Consider the following 17,976-nt stretch of genomic DNA (forward strand, 5'->3'; position numbering starts at 1 on the left):
TGATCCAGTACTCCTTTTGTGAATCTAGTCCTATGTGGCCAAAACCTTCCCTGTGCAGAGATTTTAGGAGATAGGAGGACAACTAGTAGACCCAGTCTATTCATAATCCACTGAAAGATCTTATTTCTTGCCTGCCCACCACTTAGCAGTCAATGGGACTGAGAAATGCCTTTCCAATTTGGCTTCTGCTCCTTTTGAGGCATTTTATCTTATTCTTGGGCCCAATGAAGAGGAAATGCATATTTTTTTTCAAGCCCTGATTTGGGGCTTGAATAAAAAGATATGCACAACATTACTCTAAACATGTAGGAGTGTCATGTAGAGCTGCTTGAAATTTTTCAATTTTTGACATTTTTATAAATTTTTTCAAACAACATTTCAAAATTTGACAAATAATGGAAAACAAAGGTGACAAAAAGAACAGGAGTACTTGTGGCACTTTAGAGATTAACAAATTTATTAGAGCATAAGCTTTCGTGGGCTACAACCCACTTCTTCGGATGCATATAGAGTGAAACATATCATATCATGTCATATGTTTCACTCTATATGCATCCGAAGAAGTGGGTTGTAGCCCACGAAAGCTTATGCTCTAATAAATTTGTTAGTCTCTAAAGTGCCACAAGTACTCCTGTTCTTTTTGAGGATACAGACTAACATGGCTGCTACTCTGAAATGTGACAAAGTTTTTGCTTATTTTCACATTTTTGGCTAGTTCTACTTTAATATATTCTTTGGCCTCAGGTCTACATATTCTTCTTTCTATAGTTCTTAGGTTGTGATGTTGTCAGCTCTCATAAGCTAAGCAAAACCGAGCCTGGCGACCACTTGGATGGTGAACCTCTAAAGAGAATACAGATGCTGCAAGTAGTAGTGTTGGTGATACAGGAGGAGGTGCTCTTTCTTTTCAGCACATATAAAACCCGTGAAGCTGTGAAGGTGGTGTCTTTCAGAAGACAAGTATATATGAGGTCCTCACCACAAGTCACTTAAAGATCCTGTGGCATTTTTAGCAAAAGGGAAGGTGTATAGTGTTCTGGTCAAATTCCAGTTTGGATACTACACTTTGCCAAATGTAACTAAAATTCTTTGTAGCTTCCACTAGGTGCTGTTGTCATCTTCTCTTTTTCTGACCTAAACCTGTTGTGCAGTGTGGTTATGAGCAGAAGCAGTGTCCAGAAATGAGTGACATTGATATTGCAGGCCAATCTTTGTCCTCTAGCAAATGTCATCAGCTTGATGGGAGCCCTGACTGAGTCTGTAATAAACCCCCAACACAGGCGAGATTTTTGTGGTGTCACTGCAAACATGCTGCACAGCTCTAATCCCTACATTCGTTTTGGCTTAAACCTCTCCCATTTCCCAGAATGCCCACCTACCCTTTTACCCCATCACATACCAGTAATTGGATTAGAGTTGCACATGATAACCCAGATAGAAGAGCACTGGCTGTCCAAATATTAAAGGGAACAGGGATATATTTATTGTTCCTGCTATAAGATATCCCACTTGAGGACCACAGGACAGAGTCCTAGCTTACATTGTATCAGAGATCTCTCAGCACCCCTTCTGGTCTCAACTCTGTGATCTGCACTTTTTTCCTAAATTATCAAGTGATTAGCAGGAGATTATCTGAAGTAGATACGTCTATCCTTTTCTCTTTGCAGGAATATTATATATTAGGGACTCCTCTGGGAAAAATAACTTTTAAAAAAATATAGTGGATGTTAAGTAACTTAATGGATAATAAAATGCCTTGTGCTTCTGGGACTGCTATTTAAAGACCAACCTGATGTTTTATGTAAAATAAGTATTGCAATCTTGGGGTCCCACCCAGCATTTCTGTAGGATTCACTATGAGGGAAGCACTTTTTGCAATAAGAGCACACATTTCTGGGACTCCTTAATAGCTCCCACAGGACAAATGGCCTCTCTTGCCACACACACCCCATCCCGCCGCAAAAAAGTGGGAGTTAAGTAAAGAATAATACAAAAAAGAATAATGTCAATAATAAAAATTAATGGATCTCTATCCCATAAACAATTATAAAACTTTAAAAGGGTGCCACTAGAGTTCAGATGTAACTGATTGCATTATGGGTTAATTGCAACACCACAGTTTGTAGCAATAGTGCTTTTTATCGCCCAGGTGCTGTATAAACATTTACTAATTAATAAATTAATTACCTATTGTATTCCATGTAAACCCATTTGTATCATTTCCAGTTAACTGAAATTCATGGTTAACTGTACATCTGTTATGCTTCTCCACAGCAAAGCATACCATAAATTACTCCATTGCTTAACCCAAACTCCATTTTATGAGGGTGTCAAGTGTCTTCTGAAACCATTTGGAACTTCACAAAGATCAAACTGCACTGTACTTTAAGAAGACAAAAGCAGCAATCTTCACAGTGGATATTACCCCATGGACACCACTTCTGAGCTAATGGCCCCATTATAGGTTGACTGGGGACATCAGAGTTCAAATCCAATGCCCTGCAGCAGAATTGGCCTTAGGGGCAGGCGATCAGGGCAGTCAGCTTGGGCGCCAACTTTTGGGGTACCATATCAGCAGAGAGGGGGCACCACAGCACCCAGTAACTTGCTACTTTTTCTTTTATGTTGACGTGCTGGTTTGTTTGTATTCAGATACTTGGGGGACACTGAAAACGTTTTCTGCCCCGGACAGCAAAACACCTAAGGTCTGGCCCTGTTTGCAAGAGCTGAAAGCTTTGCAGGTGAAGCGTACTCAGCCTCTGGGGAGAAGTCCTGGTATCATTCTCTAGCATGCACACAGAGCAGTACTCATAGGGATTCCTAGAGTTTAAGGCTAGTGTGACCATTAGATTATCTAATCTGACCTGTATAACAAAGGCTGCAGAATTTCACTCAGTTCTCCTCTATATTGAGCCCAATAATATTGATGAGGGTTAAATGGAGTTAGCTCATTATGAAGAAGGTTTTGAGAGGAAGAAATTAGGGGGAAAAGGGAAACTATAGGGGCTCTTAGGAACCTCAAGAGAAAAAAGAAAGATAGGTCACCATTTCTTGCTTCTTTCTTCACTGTGATACAAAAGCATCTTCCCATATTAAGCCCAGCTCCCACTACTTGTAGCAATCTCAGTCATTAGGAGGTGTCTGTTTAGGGGGGAATGAAGGCCAGAAACAACTACTAAACTTCCCTCTGAAAAAAGTGCCAGAGGAATTAAATATGGTGAGAGGTGATGAACAGGAAGGAGACCTTCTGAACCTCATCCAAAACTGAAAAAAAAAATTCAAAATATCAAAGATCTCTTCTTGAATCTTGGATTTTGCTGCGGGAGGGAAGGCAGCTGTTACAGAAGCTCAGGGAAGGCAGATTGGTGTGGGGAATCAGTCAGCTGGGGATGTTTCCACAGGGGTCACATATCTCCCATTGTGTGAACTTCCTTTCCTGAAGTTTAAAACCTCTATCAAACTCAAGTACAATTTGAGGGCATGGATAAACAAGATGTGATCTGAAGGTCCCCAGCTCTAATTGATTATGAGGCTAAACCGACTGCCTTTGTGTGAGGTTTTGTAAGGGATCATCTCACTGCTGAGGATAGGAGGCTTCTAATGGCCCACATAGCATAATACCATGGCAGAGTTCTACCTCTTCGGTGACCTGCTGTATGTCTATGACATCAAAGGAGCTATGTGTACAAATTGTGAGAAGACATTTGTAAGAAAGATAGTTGCTTAATTAAAGTTAGAATATAAAACAGATTGTCCATACCACCTTTCCTAGGGATCTTTTAATTTCAATTGCTTAACTAAAGAAAAAAAAAGACAAGAGTTGAATTTAGATTTTGTAGAGCTTATTAATATCCTTAACAATGGCAAATAACAGTATGGGATATAAGATGGCAAAAATAGTATTGGACTATGATTTCTCTAATAAACTAGAACACTGGTTGATGAGCATTCAGATTTCCAGAATCAAATCACATAACACAATAGAAAATAACACTTATGCCCAATCACTATCTTGGCATGGCGACTGTTTAGATTTTTGACTAAGAGTCCCTCAGAATAGGGCCTCACTTGTGCCAATTAGTTATTAGCTCCAATGTTGATAATACAGAGGGGGGAAAAACATATATACACACAGAATCCAAAGCTAGATCACAAAACAATTTGATCAATTACTTATTGCCAATTCACCAAGGTCTCCTTCCCAATGGTTCTATTGTAGTCAACCCTTTTAACCTATTTCCCAATGAATTATATTACCCCCAGAATCAATTAACTTTTCTAACTACCAATGATAAATTCCTATATTTATGACAGACTGTATAGACCAGGGGTAGGCAACCGATGGCACGTGTGCCGAAGGCGGCACACAAGCTGATTTTCAGTGGCACTCACACTGCCCAGGTCCTGGCCACCAGTCTGGGAGGCTCTGCATTTTAATTTCATTTTAAATGAAGCTTCTTAAACATTTTGAAACCTTATTTACTTTACATACAACAATAGTTTAGTTATATATTATAAACTTATAGAAAGAGACCTTCTAAAAAGGTTAAAATGTATTACTGGCACGCCAAACCTTAAATTAGAGTGAATAAATGAAGACTCGGCACACCACTTCTGAAAGGTTGCCACCACCTGGTATAGACCTAGGGCAGTTTAAGAAGCTTGCACACTTGGGCTCATGCATGTCAGTATACACCGAGAACTTGAAAGGCAATATGAAAATATTATCTATGGTATACATATGTACAAAAAACAACAACAGTAATTTGTTCTGTTATAAAGTAGCTTTAAAACTATCTTGATTGGAAGCTGTTATAAAACAAAGACAGACATAGTAACTCTGACAATCTTTAGTGCACATACACAAGCGTGTACATTTCCTTATTAATTAGGTACTCAGTTTCAGGAAAATGGTCAATTGACTGATTTGGGTCATCACTCAGGAGAAAGTCCATGAGTTACTTATCAACAGATCTTTGCTCAGCCACAAGCTTTCAGCTCAGTTATTGTTCACAGTAGCAGTTGACACTATAAACACAGATGGAGCTAAGGACGGACACAACTGTATAGTCCTTTTCTGGTGCACTAAAAGGAAACCTGAATTGCTGGAAAACAGAGAGAGACAATTAAAGGTGCCTATCGGAGATAGGTACTTGATGTTACTAGGACGACTCCCAGGTGGCCTACCCAGGACCTCAGTCTTCCACCTTTGGCTTTTAGGAAGTGATGTGCTGAAGGAGACAGGCCGCTTTATTCTATTTCTGCTGGGTTGTCCAACTTCTTGGAGGTGCTAGTGTGGACCAATCCAATGGTGCCCCGTACTTCTTCCAAAGACTTGAATTATCCAATGAAAATGAGAGTCGTCCTCTCTCACCATCCAGTCAGGGAATGAGACATTAACTTTTGAGTTCTTGCAACTGTGACTGGAATTTTCCACTCTCTTTGTGCAACATATCTCATCACACCAGCTTATATAAGGCAAGTTAGACCATAACTGTTGGTACAAAACATCTTGGAACATACCTTGAACACCAACTGGTTTGCTCCAGTCAGCGACTTACCTCTTGCAAGTCACTTTGCATTGCATCCCTTGGCCAATTTGGCCGTTATCCTTGCTCAAGCAGCAGTTTCTCCATCAACACTGCTAGCTGTTGAAATGGCCAGTTGAGAATTCATATAATTTACACTAAGTCCCTCAGTATTCTTTGATGCTCTTTAAACTTGCTTTAACAGTCCATTATATTGTGCAAAGTCACTTCAAGAACTATTGTTCTCCAGAACACTGGAACAGCTGTATAAATATTCCATTTCTGTTCTCCTTGTTTTAAGAACAATGGTGAGACCTGAATATGTCTGTGCATTATTAATCAAATAATAACCTCTTTGATTACTCCACTCTGGGGTCAAGTGTCCTTATAAACATACTCTTTGGCTTCGGTTCCTTTTATTTATGCTCCTTTAAGGTGTATTTCACTAACTCCATAGCATAAGCATGCTTGATTGCAAACATTAACCTTATTTCTTCACTTTACCACTTAAACAAAAAGAAATCAATATACACACAACCCCTTTCTTTCCTAAGAAGATTGCCCATGGAGGTAATGACTCTCAATTTGGGGGCTTTAGTAACTACATAATTGAGCTTAATTTTATAAGTTCTGTTGCACCTATTGTAGCTCTTGTCTAAATCCTTTGTTATTGTTTGCCTCCTTGAATGCTTTTATCTCCCCATATTTTTACCATTGAAAATCACAGTTTTATGCCCCCCCCCCAAAAAAATTGTTTTCTTCAAAATGTCAACTTGCCCAAGTGCAGTAGCTCTCCCACCCCTGGAAATGGGAACATGTCACCACCATCATCTGAAATTTTCACTGGCCATTTCAAAATCCTACAGCACATCTCCTATTCTCTCTTCAACAGCTTCTATGGACTTCTTCCTTCTTCCCCCATCTCCATCTCTGCAACTCCCTTTTTATTGTCTAGCTTGTGCCTCACATGCCTCAAATACCAGTCTTCTTTCTGCCTTTCCTCAACAGTACATGACAGATCCTTCTTCACATTAGCCTCCCTCCAAACTGGAGTAGCTTCACTGCCTGTCTGTCCTCATTGACTCTGATTTTTCCAAGGTTCTAGATTCTAATCCTCATTCCAACCCCTTCAAACTTTATTCATTTTACCTCTCAGTTTCTCTGTGTTCAGTCTTTACCTTGGTCATCACACGCCCCTTTAATTCCAGGTATGCAGAGGGTAACTGTAACCTACATTATTCACTTGGATCTGTGCAGTTAGGTATAGACTGTAACCATCTGAGAGAGGTTTTGTGATATTTTAATATAAATCAGATTGCACAAAAATAAATTAAATTTTGTAGTATTCACTCCTTCAAATACCAACTAAAAGAGGGCATCTTTGTACAGTATTTGGTTCTATGATGGGAACATCTTCCTGGTCTAACAAAGTGAAATAAGAAATACTTCACTCAATCAAGCTGCCATTTTCTTAGGCTCTGCCAACCTCTTGATTACTTGCACTTTTGGTTACAGCACTCATAACCCTGGAATCCCGCCTTCAGCCAATATAGTCAGTCTCTTCTATCCAGAAGCAGACTCAGTCTTGAATACTTAAGTGCAAAAATCTTTAATTTGTTAAAATAACTTACATCATTTCAAAGAGAAATTTAGATAATTGGCTCTCAACCTAGGTGAAGTTTTACAGTATCTTTTGATGAGTTCTCATTTATGAGGGTTTCAGTCAATGCAGCTTGTACAATTCTGTTTTCAAGATTATCTACTGACCTTACATTATCAGAGAGAATAATTTTATGTGCATATATCCATCTTGCTAGAGTTCATTTGACCACTAATTATGTTTCTTTTTCATGAAAAATGTTACCAATATGAAGACAAAGTTGGTATGGCAAATTAATATTAATGCAGTACCTCCACTGACAATTTTCTGTATCCAGAACTACTTTAATACTAGCATTGGAAGGAATAGATTTTACTTGGTAGAAGTTAGGAGTTGCTGAATTTTCCTTCTATGTAAAAGTCAATGGGGAGGGGAGGAAATCCCATTGTTAATAACTGAAATGTACAAACATTTAAAATGCACATGCTTTACTTATAGACAGCTAATGAATTCTTTTGCTATCCATTCTTTCTGGCAATCAATTAGTAAGAAATTAATACTCTGAAATATGATGATCAAACATGATTTCTGAATCTGTCAGGCATCTCAGTTTTTATAGTCTTTTAACTTAAAACAATTTCATTGGAGGGTTTTTGTTTGAATTTTATGCTAGTATAAAAATTAAAGTTGTTAAAAAACTGAACTTAAGCATTGATCCTTTGAAACTAATAAAAATTAAAAATGAAATCCTACTAAATCTATTTAAAACCAAGATTTTGCTCTATTGGTATCAATGATTTTTGGCAATTGTACAGTGGGGTAGGCAGGGATTATATGGGCTTTTTGGACCCTTTAAAATCTAGATGCTGTAGCATAAAATTATTAACGGTTATTATAAAAGAAGATCAACTCTCCCTTTGGGCTATAAGTGACATTTCATAGATTGCCATTATTTTGTTTTTAGGTTAGATGGAAGCAATGCACATGATTGACATTATCCTTATATTTAAAACTTTTAATCGTCTGCACATTTTATTTAACACCATGGTTTCCTGTAAGTTATTGGACGGAGGTACTAAGATTAGTGAGTCATTTAATCACTTAACTTTGGACTTGTGAAAATTCAGAATTCAGAACTAGGAGTTCTCCAGAAGGAGAGACTGCATTATCCTTTGTTCGTTTGTCGTGCGTGTGTTTGCTTGCTTGAAAATTATAGTGTGGTCTGTTCTGAGGGCTGTGTGCTGAGTCAAGCAGCCTGCTAGGCTAGGCTGAGAGTTTACTAATGAGACTTTAGCCTGCTATCCTTTGATCCCTAACCCCTTTAGGATCTCTTGACAAGGGGGCGGGGCTAACTCAGGAAGAACAGAGATTTTAAAAGCCAGCTCCTACGCAACCAGAGGAGCTAGCAAACAAGCCAAACAACCCACAAACACCCAGCAAAAGTAAAAATAATGTAGGTACGGGTCCAGCAGCAGAGTATGAGCTATCTAGTTTATTGCACTGAATGGGCCATGTACAATTACCTGTCTTGTAGGCAGGTGGCGTATGTGTGCATACAAAGCTCATGACCCTCAGAGACCAAGTATAGGCTCTTGATGTTAGAGTGACTCAACTGGATGAGCTGAGGGCGAGAGAGAGGTACATAGACAAGACTTTCAGAGACACCGTAGGGCAGGCCCACACCTGCTCTGACAGCCTCTGTGCTGTAAAGGAGAATGAAATTCTTGGTGAAGGAGGAGAACATCAAAGCTGTAGTGGAGGGAAACAATCCCATAGTTGGGACCCTCCTTCCAGTTGATTTCATGATATCTTCTCACACTGATACCCTCCTGGGAAGGAAACCCCAGTTACTAGGAAGAGCCAGATAATAGTAATGGTGGGATTCAATTATTAGAAATACAGATAGTTGGGTTTATGATGACCAGGAGAACTGCATAGTAAATTGCATACCAATTGTGGAGGTTGTAGATCTCATGAGAAAGCTAGACAGACTCATGTGTAATGCTTGGGAAGAAGGTCGTGGTACATGTAGGTACCAATGACATAGGGAAAGGTAGGAGAGAGGTCCTAGAGGCGAAATTTAGCCTGCTTGGTAAAAGATTAAAGCCCAGGATCTCCACTGTAGCATTTTCTGAAATGCTTCCAGTTCCACGCACTGGGCCAGAGAGAGAGGCAGAACTGCAAGATCTAAATGCACGGGTGAGACAATGGTTTAAGGAGGAGGTTTTAGGTTTTTAGGAACTGGGGAATCTTTTGGGAAAGAAGAAGCCTATACAGGAAGGATGGAAACAGACTGCTGGCATGTAAAATTTAAAAAGATTGCTGGAGCACCCACAGGGAAAAATTAGTGGGTGCTTAGCACCCACCAGCAGCCAACCTCCCTGCCCCACCTCACCTCCACCTCCACCTCCTCCACTGAGTGCGCCGCGTCCCTGCTCCTTCCCCTACCTCCCAGCGCTTGCCGCCACCAAACAGCTGTAGCAAGGTCCAGGAGGGAGGGGGAAGGAGCGGGAATGTGCGCACTCAGGGGAGGAGGCAGGGAAGATGCGGGGCCGGGGCAGGGATTTGGGGAAGGGGTTGGAATGGGAGTGGGAGGGGACGGGGTTGGGGTGGAGTCGGGGCGGGGCCGGAGGCAGAGGGTGGTCGAACACCCACCGGCACCAGTAGAAGTTGGCGCCTATGCCCTTAGGGATGAATTTATCAAACGGGGAACTCTATACCCTAATAAAGAGGATAGGAAAGAAATCGGTAAAGTACAGGTAGGAACTAGTGAGGAACAGTCAATGGTAGAATAATCCCATTTAAATGTAACACACAGGCAAGCATTTGAATATTGTGCAAATCCTTATATACAAATGCTAGAAGTCTAATTTCTAAGATGGGTGAACTAGAGTGCCTGGCACTAAATGGGGATATTGATATAATAGGCATCATGGAAACTTGGTCTAATGAGGCTAATCAATGGAACACGGTAATACCAAAGTACAAAATACATAGCAATAACAGAGTAGGTTGTGCTGATCGGAGAGTGGCACTATATGTGAAAGAAAGCATAGAGTCAAATATAATAAAAATCTTAAATGAATCAAACTGTCCCATAGAATCTCTATAGACAGATTTGCCATGCTTCAACAATGTGAGTATAGTAGTGGGAATATACTACCAACCATCTGACCAGGCTGGTGATGGTGACTGTGAAATACTTGGGAGATTAGAGAGGCTAGAAAGGCAGAAAATAATTTCAACTATCCTGATATTGGGTATATGTAGTCATCTCAGGAAGGGAGGCAGAGATAAAATTTCTAGATACCATAAATGACTGCTGCTTGGAACAGATAGACCTGGAACCCTCAGGGGAGAGGCAATTCTTGACTTAATCCTAAATGGACCACAGGACCTGGTCCATGAGAAGAATATAGCTGAACAGCTCAATACTAAATTTAACATACTTATAGGGGGGGAAATGCCAAAGAAACCCACCATTGGCAGGGAAAACACCACAGCAGCCCAACACTGTAGCATTTCATTTCAGAAAGGGGAACTACACAAAAATGAGGAAGCGAGTTAAATGGAAATTAAAAGGAACAGTCACAAGGGTGAAATGCCTGCAAACTGCATAGAAACTATTTAAAAATACCATAATAGAGGCTCAAAATAAATGTATGCCTCAATTAAAAAAAAACAGTAAGAGGACCAAAAAAAAAAAATGCCACCATAGCTAAACATCAGAGTAAAAGAGGCAGTTAGAGATAAAAAGGCATCTTTCAAAAATTGGAAGTCAGATATTACTGAGGAAAATAAAAAGGAACATAAACTCTGGCCAGTCAAATGTTTAAGTACAGTTAGCAGGCCTAAAAAGAATCTGAATGGTAACTAGCTAAGGAAACAACAACTAACAGCAAAAAACTAAGTGCATCAGAAGCATTGGGGTCACTAGAAGATTGGTCTGATAAAAAAGGAGCACTCAAGAAAGACAAGACCATTGCAGAGAAGCTAAATGAATTCTCTGCATCAGTCTTCACTGCAGAGGATGTGAGGGAGATTTCCACACCTGAGCCATTCTTTTTAGGTGACAAATCTGAGGAACTGTCCCTGATTGAGGTGTCAATAGAGGAGATTTTGGAACAAATTGTTAAATTAAACACTAATAAGTCACCAGGACCAGATGGTATTCACCCAAGAGTTCTGAAGGAACTCAAATGTGAAATTGCAGAACTACTAACAGTGGCATGCAACCTCTCGCTTAAATCAGCTTCTGTACCAAAATGACTGGAGGGTAGCTAATGTAATGCCAATTTTTAAAAAAGGACTTCAGAAGTGATACTGGCAATTACAGATGGGTAAGTCTAACTTCAATACCAGGCAAACTGGTTGAAACTATAATAAAGAACAGAATTATCAGATACATAGATAAATCCAATTTGTTGGGGAATAGTCAACATTAACTTTTATAAAGGCAAAGCATTTGCAACCCTTCCCAGTTTGGTATTGTCCATAAACTTTATAAGAGTACTCTCTCTGCCATTATCTAAATCATTAATGAAGATATGGAACAGAACTGGACCCCAAACTGATCCCTGAAGGACCCCATTTGATATGCCCTTCCAGCATGACTGCGAACCACTGATAACTACTCTCTGGGAACGGTTTACCAACCAGTTATGCACCTGCCTTACAGTAGCTCCATCTACTGCTTCTCTCCATCAACAAGGCTTGTTACTCTGTCAAAGAAAACTATTAGCTTGGTTTGACGTGATTTGTTCTTGACAAATCCAAGCTGACTATTACTTATCACCTTATTATATTCTAGTTATTTGCAAACTGATTGCTTAATTATTTGCTCCATTATTTTTCCAGGTACTGAAGTTAAGCTGACTGGTCCGTAATTCCCTGGATTGTCCTTATTCCCCTTTTTTATAGATGGGCACGATATTTGCTCTTTTCCAGTCCTCTGGAATCTCTCCCAGCTTCCATGACTTTTCAAAGATAATTGCTAATTGCTCAGATATCGCCTCTCTCAGCTCCTTGTGTAGTCTAGGATGTATTTCATCAGGCCCTGTGACTTGAAGACATCTAACTTGTCTAAGTGATTTTTAGCTTGTTCATTCCCTATTTTAGCTTCTGATCCTACTTCATTTTTCCCAGTATTATTATATTAGAAGTCCAATTGCTACTAAACTTTTTGGTGAAAACTGAAACAAAAAAGTAATTTAGCACTTCTGCCATTTCCACATTTTTTGCTATTGTTTTTTCCCTCTTATTGAGTTCTTGGTCTTCCTCTTGCTTCTAATGTATTTGTAGAATGTTTTCTTGTTACCCTTTATGTCTTTAGTTAGTTTAATCTCATTTTGTGTCTTGGCTTTTCTAATTTTGTCCCTACATACTTGTAGTTATTGTTTATACTCACTCTTTGTACTTTGACCTAGTGTCCACTTAATAGTGCTGCATCTAGATTTCTAGGGTGAAATCCTGTCCCCACTGAAATCAATAGGAGTTTTGTTATTGACTTCAATGGGCAAGATATCACCCTTAGTTGTCTGTGTTTTCTCCTTTATTCTCTTTTTTTTCCTTGTTCTTTTTTGGTCACTGGTAGAACTAGTCTAATTTCAGGCTCATCTTACCTCTCCCCATCACACCTGCATAAGCCACATTCAGATGTTACGGCCAACAATTTATAAGAAACATAATTCACCAACCTCTATGCACATGAAGATCTATCGTTCATGTTCATGTTTTCTTCAGGCCTGTAGTATGTGGTGAGCCTTAGTGGATGTATTTAAATTCACCATAAAAGTGTAGCAAGGAGATGAACAGCAGAAGTGGCCTATGCTTTGTTGGAGACACAGAGAACAAGTGGCTGAAGCTGACAGCAGTTTGGCTGCAGAAGGAGTGGGGTGGGGATATGCAAGAGAACACAGCAGGTAAGTAGTGAGAAGGATTGTGAAAGGCCAGTTAAATTTGGTGGGGGGTTTCAAAAAATAATCTCACTCGTCCTCTCCAAAATCCCCAGGTTGGCCATGTGCAGGGTGGTGTGATCCTGTCAAACAGAAATCCTTCACAGTTTTGCAGGCCCTCTCCTAAATGCTGGCTCTGGTGTAGTGTTCACAAAGAAATATTAACAAACGAAACAATCATTCTAAGGTAGATCCTCAGCTGGGATAAACTGTCATAACTGCATTGAAGTCAATCATTAATTTTGATTTCAATGGAGCTATGATAATTTGCACCAGCTAAGAATCTACTCCTCTGACTTTAATCATTATGAGCTGCCAGAGGAGCGACAGTACAAAATCTTGTTGAAACATTACAGACTACATCATAGCCAGAGAAGCCGTTTTTATTGTGAAGAACAGACTGGAGCAGATTTACCCACACAACTCTATTGTGCTGCACATTTTTCTGCTTGTGCCTCTTTTTGTGGCTTCTGCCTAGTCTAGCTTTTTGAGACTTAAATGATCAAGAACTACTTGAGGTCTTCACTGAGTCAAAACAGACTCTCAGGATTAGCAATGATATCAGCAGAACATGAACTATCAAAAGCCTTAAGTACAGCAGTCTGATAGATGAATTCATATGCAAAAAATAACATAAAAAAGGTTTCTTAGAAATGTGAAGCTCCCAGAGTTTGAATTGCTGCAACTATTGACAATAGTTTAATAATTTGAGACAGTATTTATGTTTTAAAATAAAAAGTTTGTTTATAAGGTGTCAAAATTTTCCAAGTGCAAAATGGGGGCCTTAATTCTGGGGGAGGAAGGTTCGTAGGGATGGTTTAGGGTCAAAGAGCTGTCCACAAGAGCACTGCCAACTGGAAGGGTAGAAGAAAGGCACCCCATATTCATAGATTTTAAGGCCAAAAGGGACCATTCTAAACATCTAGTCTGATCGCCTGCATAACATCAGCCATAAATATCATCCTGTAGTCCCTGCATCAAGCCCACAATTTTTGCTTGAGCAATTGTATATTTTTAGAAACAAATACCTTTTCTTTGCTTCTTTTGTTTTTCCTTTACCTCACTCCTCCTCTGCTCCCTTCTCTTTACTTCTCCTTGCTTCAGTTTTCTCCCTTTTGTTTTTTATCTCCATAGTTCTCATGCTCACGACTCCCTCTCCCATACATTCTCTGTCATCTCCACCGTCAGTCCTTTATCCCTTTTTTGCTGTTCCCCCTACACCCTGTTACAATCTAGTGCTCATGTGTGGTGCAGGGCAGGCGAAGGCACCAGAAGTATGGACAACAACCCCATTCTGGCTCAGTAGCCACCTACATATGGTGTCAGTACATCTGTGTTGATTGCAGGCTCATAACTTGCAGCAGTGCTCAGTCTCACGCTCCACATGGATCTGATTCTCTGTGGAGGGCGAGCTCAGGGGGTGGTCACTCAGAGGCTTTATAGAGAACACCGTTTCATTCACATTGCCAGAGGAACCCTGCTTTCTTATGCAAGAACCTAGTCCATATTTACCCACAACATTTGCACCAGTTAAATTAAAGTCAATTCAAAGCTGATTTAATTACATTGGTGCAAACCCTGAAAACAATTTTATTTTTGTTTTATATACATTTAATCTCAAATGCTTCCTTACCAAGTTAATCTAATTCAACATAAATCAGGTTTAAAATGGATATAGGAGGGTCCATACAGTGATATGAACTAGTTTAACTAAAACAGCCCTGAAAGGCTTGTCTGCACAAGAAAGGTGCACCAGTTTAACTTAACTTGTGATTTTAAACTGATTAATTAAAGTTGTGCAATAGACTGAGTGGACACCCTTATTTCAGTTTAAAATAGAAATAACTCTTTAGCTAACTTGATCAGGTCTCAGTTTAAATTGAACGGCAATACGCCAGTCTTTGGACATATCTACACCATAGTGGCTACAACAGCAGAGCTACTGCGCTGCAGCTGTAGCGTAAATGCTTTTTACAGGGTTTTTCCATTGATGAGGTAATCCATCTCTTCGAGAGGCAGTAACTAGGTCAACAGAAGAACTCTTCCATTGACCTAGCTGCATCCACAGAGGGGATTAGGTCGACCTAACTACAACGTCACATTAAGTGCAACATTTTCCCCAGCCCTCAGTGATGTGGCTGGGTTGATCTAATTTTTAAGGTCTAGGCCAGGTCTTATACTATGGGCAGGTGCAATGATTCAGCTGCATCACTGTAGCACTTAAGTGAAGACACTCCTGCCCCACTGGGAGAGCTTCATCCGCCAATGTAGTTAATCCGCTGCCCCAAGAGGCAGCAGCTATGTTGACCAGAGAAGCTCTCCCATTGACATAGCGCTGTTTACATGGGGGTTTAGGTTAGTATAACTGTGCCGCTCAGGGGTATGGCTTTTTCACACCCCTGAATACCATAATTATACTGATATAGGTCTGTCGTGTAGATCAAGTCTGTGGAATCACTAGAGCCCCACCAAGCCTGCTTTGGCAAGAACCAGACCTCTCAAGTATGCTGACTTTTGCACCACAAAAAGATAGGCAATGTTCTGCAGGAGGCAAAAGGAGAGAAAAAAGAAACAAAGAGCACCCAATACACCTTGTAGCTCAAGACGGAATGTACTAAATGTATGCCTTTTAGTTACCCTGTCACTAATCACTCCACTACAATTCCCTCCCAGAGACAGAAGTCAGGATTCCGGACGTTCAATATTCTACTCCTGTCTAGTAAACATTTGTGTAACCTATTGGCAAAGTGTGTTTCAAGTACCTGTCTAGTGATTGATCCCCAAAGAAAGGTCAGCAATTACTCCTGTAGCTCAAGTAGGAAAGGTTTGTGTTAGGGATCTGAAGGTCCAGGTTTCAAATGATGTTGATGGTCCATGTGGGGAAATCTTATGGCTGGTGTGATAACATTTGTGTTTCCAGTTTTCTATCATTAAAAACCTGGTTTATTTAATTCAAACATGGAGAAAACACCCTTTAAAACAGATTGTATAGTTAAAAATATAATCTGTAAATTACAGGGTAACACACAACAAAATATAAGTGTTACATGTTTCTGCAATTTATCACGCAATTTGATCGCTGAGGTCACACGTTTGCAGGTCTGAAAGTTGAGAGCTACTGTCAGTAGAGTTGGTCTTTCTGAGCTTTGTAATGGAGGCAGCCATCCCTTGCTGAAAGTTTATGTCATAGATGATCTTCGCAGTGTGGAAGCCCAAAGGAAGACTCCAAAAACAAGTTTCCAGTCTACTTTAATATTGGTTAATAATAAAATCCTAAAAGGACATAACATTTAAACAAAAAGTTGAACATCTAAAATGTTCAACATTCTAGTTTTTCTTCTGTTAAAGTCATTAGTAAAACTAATTAATCAGAATTGCCATTTCTGAATTATTACAAAGTGATTTAAACTGTCTTCTGCTGGGCTCCTAACCTGCCTGGGTAATAGATTTACATCACTTTTCAGTACAATGGTCATTTCCTTCACTGGGCTTAGAAATGTCCCTTGTAATTAAATATATGTATACTTAACGTTCACAATTTCATCACAGGGACAAATGTTTCTTAATGTACAAACATTATCCTGGTTGGATGAGCAAAAATAAGGCAGTTTTCCTTTAAGGAATAAAGCTTAAAAACATATAATGCTACAATGTAAATATAGCCAAGTTACAGTTTCTGTGGGAACCATAACTTTGAATATCCTGACTATTGTATGTTTAAGTTCTCTACCATAATGCTGCATTAACTTTTTTTGCATTAAATTTATAATCTAATGTAATTCCATTTCCCACTCTTTACAGATGCAGATTAGCTGCTATAATGTTCCTGATGCAAAAAACTGTTTTTGGTAAATCATATCAAAATGTTTCATGGAACTCACCAAAAAGTATTGATATATGGAAATTGCTCTTTTTAAAAATTGCCTCTAAACTCCAAATTGCATGATTTGAATTCCCCCTCTCTACCACCACCTCCCATATTTATAGAGAATTTAAGGGAATAGCATGTAACTGACATTTTTAAAGGATAGTTACTATTATTGCTACACTAATGTTTATTACAAATACACTGTGCCGCATGTTAAAATAATCTGAACAATAAATTATTACAAATTAAAACAAACAATTATTAGCAACACTCTATTTGCCAAATTTGTTTGGCTTGAGTTGATAATGACTCTTTCTCAATAAATTGTATGCAGGTCTGTATTTCTGATAAATGAAATCCTGCATACTTTAGAGATTTATTCATAGAAAAAGAAGCCCTATATAAAATTCACGACTAATTACATTTGAACCAACAATTGACTGCAAACTTATTGCAGTACTGAATGTAAGCCTTTAAAACCTGGTGTGCATTATAACCATCCATGAACAAATTTTCCTCTTTCTTATAGATCCTTTGGAATTTTTTTAGTTTTCCTTAGTCTTTTTGCTAGACTAGTTTTCTAGTTCAGTACAAGATAATGACAAATTAATTCAAGCTAAGAGTCAAATATTGTAGGTATTACATAAAGTATGTTATCATGAATGTGATTGTAATTATTAGGATTAATGTACTTAGGGCAGAAAGAGTAGGTAACAAAGACAGTACTATAGCAATGGCCTATAAAGCAAGGTATAGATCAAAAGTGCTTAAACTGATTGCTTTTAAACAATTCACATGAGATGTAATCTAATCTAGCAGTACATTTATATTATTCCTACTAAATATAATAATAACAAAAAGTTAAAGTAATTAAAGTATTGCCTGATCCCCACTAAAATATTTGCCCCCAAGAAATCTTACAAAACAAAGCTAAAATGAAAAACAAGGCACACAAACAAAAAACAGTATGTTCTGCTATTCATTATATCCATTCAGGAAAACCATGCACAACCCTCCCTGTAGCAT

Source organism: Malaclemys terrapin, chromosome 1 (assembly GCF_027887155.1).
Source record: "Malaclemys terrapin pileata isolate rMalTer1 chromosome 1, rMalTer1.hap1, whole genome shotgun sequence".
NCBI classification, from domain to species: Eukaryota; Metazoa; Chordata; order Testudines; family Emydidae; genus Malaclemys; species Malaclemys terrapin.